The following is a 5,000-nucleotide window of genomic DNA, read 5'->3' as shown; positions in this document are numbered from 1 at the left end:
AGCGTGTGCCGATGGTGGTCGAGGCAACCGGCCGCACCAAGGGCCGGCGTGTGCCGATGGTGTTCGAGGCAACCGCCCGCACCAGGGCCCAGCGTGTGCCGATGGTGGTCGAGCCAGGAGCCCGCACCAAGGGCCGGCTTGTGCCGATGGTGTTCGGGGCAAGCGCCCGCACCAGGGCCCAGCGTGTGCCGATGGTGCTGGGGGCAAGCGCCCGCCCCAGGGCCCAGCGTGTGCCGATGGTTATCGGGGCAACCGGCCGCACCAGGGCCCAGGGTCTGCCGATGGTGCTCGAGGCAACCGCCCGCACCAAGGCTCAGCATGTGCCGATTGTGATCGAGGCAACAACCCACACCAGGGCCCAGCTTGTGCCGATGGCGGTCGAGGCAAGTGCCCGTACCGAAGGGCAGCCTATGCCGATGATGGTCGATGCATGTGCCATCACCATGCGTCATCATGTGCCATTGATGGTCGAGGCCTTGGCCGAAGTTCGATTTTGAGCCACGGTGCCCATGCTTGGCTCCAGCATGTGCTGGTGCCGCATTTTTTTCACTCGGGACAGCATCGCCGGAGCATCGCCGGAGCATCGCCGGAGTACCGCCGGAGAACCTGACCGGCGGCATTGGGGTTCCGGCGATTGGGAGGGGGGCCGGGGGGGTGTGCGCACATGATGTGCGATGGGTGCTGGTACTTGGCCTTGTGTTGGCCCCCTATCCCTCATCAAACCTCTGAGAATTCACACCCCCTTAAAGAGCATTTGAGATTTTACAGGTTTGCTACCAGTAGCCGTTAAAGTGTCTGAAATGGGGACACTTTTTTCAAACGGTCACAAAATCTTCTCTACTTCGAGTTTTTAGCTGAATTTTTTTGTGCATGCCAACAAAAATAGAAGGATCATGCCTACAAAATTTGGGGCCAAAAATCCTTATAAAAAAATTTTAAAAAATCCCGAACCGCAAAAAGTTTCGAAAATCGTGAAAAATAGAAAACGAGTCATCTTCCAACGAAACTTCACGTGAAGGCTTAGGGGACCATTGTATGAATTTACAAGCCATAAAAATGGCATTGGCACGGCAAAAATTTGAAGATGTGCCTAAACCCACCAGGGCCCAGCGTGTGCCGATGGTGCTCGAGGCAACCGCCCGCACCAGGGCCCAGCGTGTGCCGATGGTGCCCGAGGCAAGCGCCCGCACCAGGGCCCAGCGTGTGCCGATGGTGGTCGAGGCAACCGCCCGCACCAGGGCCGATAGTGTGCCGATGGTGCTCGAGGCAACCTGTCGCACCAGGGCCCAGCGTGTGCCGATGGTGATCGAGGCAACCTGCCGCACCAGGGCCCAGCGTGTGCCGATGGTGGTCGAGGCAAGCGCCCGCACCAGCGCCCAGCGTGTGCCGATGGTGCTCGAGGCAACCGACCGCACCAGGGCCCAGCGTGTGCCGATGGTGCTCGAGGCAACCTGCCGCACCAGGGCCCAGCGTGTGCCGATGGTGCTCGAGGCAACCTGCCGCACCAGGGCCCAGCGTGTGCCGATGGTGGTCGAGGCAAGCGCCCGCACCAGGGCCCAGCGTGTGCCGATGGTGGTCGAGGCAACCGCCCGCACCAGGGCCCAGCGTGTGCCGATGGTGCTCGAGGCAACCTGCCGCACCAGGGCCGAGCGTGTGCCGATGGTGGTCGAGGCAAGCGCCCGCACCAGGGCCCAGCGTGTGCCGATGGTGGTCGAGGCAACCTGCCGCACCAGGGCCCAGCGTGTGCCGATGGTGCTCGAGGCAACCGACCGCACCAGGGCCGAGCGTGTGCCGATGGTGCTCGAGGCAAGCGCCCGCACCAGGGCCCAGCGTGTGCCGATGGTGCTCGAGGCAACCGACCGCACCAGGGCCGAGCGTGTGCCGATGGTGGTCGAGGCAAGCGCCCTCACCAGGGCCCAGCGTGTGCCGATGGTGGTCGAGGCAACCTGCCGCACCAGGGCCCAGCGTGTGCCGATGGTGCTCGAGGCAACCGACCGCACCAGGGCCGAGCGTGTGCCGATGGTGCTCGAGGCAAGCGCCCGCACCAGGGCCCAGCGTGTGCCGATGGTGGTCGAGGCAACCTGCCGCACCAGGGCCCAGCGTGTGCCGATGGTGCTCGAGGTAACCTGCCGCACCAGGGCCCAGCGTGTGCCGATGGTGCTCGAGGCAACCTGCCGCACCAGGGCCCAGCGTGTGCCGATGGTGGTCGAGGCAAGCGCCCGCACCAGGGCCCAGCGTGTGCCGATGGTGGTCGAGGCAACCGCCCGCACCAGGGCCCAGCGTGTGCCGATGGTGGTCGAGGCAACCGCCCGCACCAGGGCCCAGCGTGTGCCGATGGTGGTCGAGGCAACCTGCCGCACCAGGGCCCAGCGTGTGCCGATGGTGCTCGAGGCAACCGACCGCACCAGGGCGGAGCGTGTGCCGATGGTGGTCGAGGCAAGCGCCCGCACCAGGGCCCAGCGTGTGCCGATGGTGCTCGAGGCAACCGACCGCACCAGGGCCCAGCGTGTGCCGATGGTGCTCGAGGCAAGCTGCCGCACCAGGGCCCAGCGTGTGCCGATGGTGGTCGAGGCAACCGCCCGCACCAGGGCCCAGCGTGTGCCGATGGTGATCGAGGCAACCGACCGCACCAGGGCCCAGCGTGTGCCGATGGTGGTCGAGGCAACCTGCCGCACCAGGGCCCAGCGTGTGCCGATGGTGCTCGAGGCAACCGACCGCACCAGGGCCGAGCGTGTGCCGATGGTGGTCGAGGCAAGCGCCCGCACCAGGGCCCAGCGTGTGCCGATGGTGGTCGAGGCAACCGCCCGCACCAGGGTCCAGCGTGTGCCGATGGTGGTCGAGGCAACCGCCCGCACCAGGGCCCAGCGTGTGCCGATGGTGCTCGAGGCAACCGACCGCACCAGGGCCCAGCGTGTGCCGATGGTGGTCGAGGCAAGCGCCCGCACCAGGGCCCAGCGTGTGCCGATGGTGCTCGAGGCAACCGACCGCACCAGGGCCGAGCGTGTGCCGATGGTGCTCGAGGCAAGCTGCCGCACCAGGGCCCAGCGTGTGCCGATGGTGGTCGAGGCAACCGCCCGCACCAGGGCCCAGCGTGTGCCGATGGTGATCGAGGCAACCGACCGCACCAGGGCCCAGCGTGTGCCGATGGTGCTCGAGGCAACCTGCCGCACCAGGGCCCAGCGTGTGCCGATGGTGCTCGAGGCAACCGACCGCACCAGGGCCGAGCGTGTGCCGATGGTGGTCGAGGCAAGCGCCCGCACCAGGGCCCAGCGTGTGCCGATGGTGGTCGAGGCAACCGCCCGCACCAGGGCCCAGCGTGTGCCGATGGTGCTCGAGGCAACCGACCGCACCAGGGCCGAGCGTGTGCCGATGGTGGTCGAGGCAAGCGCCCGCACCAGGGCCCAGCGTGTGCCGATGGTGGTCGAGGCAACCGCCCGCACCAGGGCCCAGCGTGTGCCGATGGTGGTCGAGGCAACCGCCCGCACCAGGGCCCAGCGTGTGCCGATGGTGCTCGAGGCAACCGACCGCACCAGGGCCCAGCGTGTGCCGATGGTGGTCGAGGCAAGCGCCCGCACCAGGGCCCAGCGTGTGCCGATGGTGCTCGAGGCAACCGACCGCACCAGGGCCCAGCGTGTGCCGATGGTGGTCGAGGCAAGCGCCCGCACCAGGGCCCAGCGTGTGCCGATGGTGCTCGAGGCAACCGACCTCACCAGGGCCGAGCGTGTGCCGATGGTGCTCGAGGCAAGCTGCCGCACCAGGGCCCAGCGTGTGCCGATGGTGGTCGAGGCAACCGCCCGCACCAGGGCCCAGCGTGTGCCGATGGTGATCGAGGCAACCGACCGCACCAGGGCCCAGCGTGTGCCGATGGTGCTCGAGGCAACCTGCCGCACCAGGGCCCAGCGTGTGCCGATGGTGGTCGAGGCAAGCGCCCGCACCAGGGCCCAGCGTGTGCCGATGGTGGTCGAGGCAACCTGCCGCACCAGGGCCCAGCGTGTGCCGATGGTGGTCGAGGCAACCTGCCGCACCAGGGCCCAGCGTGTGCCGATGGTGGTCGAGGCAAGCGCCCGCACCAGGGCCCAGCGTGTGCCGATGGTGGTCGAGGCAAGCGCCCGCACCAGGGCCCAACGTGTGCCGATGGTGCTGGGGGCAACCGCCCGCACCAGGGCCAAGCGTGTGCCGATGGTGGTCGAGGCAAGCGCCCGCACCAGTGCCCAGCGTGTGCCGATGGTGGTCGAGGCAAGCGCCCCCACCAGGGCCCAGCTTTTGCCGATGGTGATCGAGGCAACCGGCCGCTCCAGGGCCCAGCGTGTGCCGATGGTTATCGGGGCAACCGGCCGCACCAGGGCCCAGGGTCTGCGGATGGTGCTCGAGGCAACCGCCCGCACCAAGGCTCAGCATGTGCCGCTGGTGATCGGGGCAACAACCCACACCAGGGCCCAGCTTGTGCCGATGGCGGTCGAGGCAAGTGCCCGTACCGAAGGGCAGCCTATGCCGATGATGGTCGATGCATGTGCCATCACCATGCGTCATCATGTGCCATTGATGGTCGAGGCCTTGGCCGAAGTTCGATTTTGAGCCACGGTGCCCATGCTTGGCTCCAGCATGTGCTGGTGCCGCATTTTTTTCACTCGGGACAGCATCGCCGGAGCATCGCCGGAGCATCGCCGGAGTACCGCCGGAGAACCTGACCGGCGGCATTGGGGTTCCGGCGATTGGGAGGGGGGCCGGGGGGGTGTGCGCACATGACGTGCGATGGGTGCTGGTGCTTGGCCCTTGTGTTGGCCCCCTATCCCTCATCAAACCTCTGAGAACTCACACCCCCTTAAAGAGCGTTTGAGATTTTACAGGTTTGCTGCCAGTAGCCGTTGAAGTGTCTGAAACGGGGACACTTTTTTCAAACGGTCGCGAAATCTTCTCCGCTTCGAGTTTTTAGCTGAATTTTTTTGTGCATGCCAACAAAAATAGAAGGATCACGTCCACAAAATTTGGGGCCAAAACTC

This window comes from Durio zibethinus, unplaced genomic scaffold (genome assembly GCF_047325235.1).
Source record: "Durio zibethinus cultivar Kanyao isolate XHJ-2024 unplaced genomic scaffold, ASM4732523v1 HiC_scaffold_391, whole genome shotgun sequence".
Lineage (NCBI taxonomy): Eukaryota > Viridiplantae > Streptophyta > Magnoliopsida > Malvales > Malvaceae > Durio > Durio zibethinus.
Note: the sequence above shows the minus strand (reverse complement) of the source record.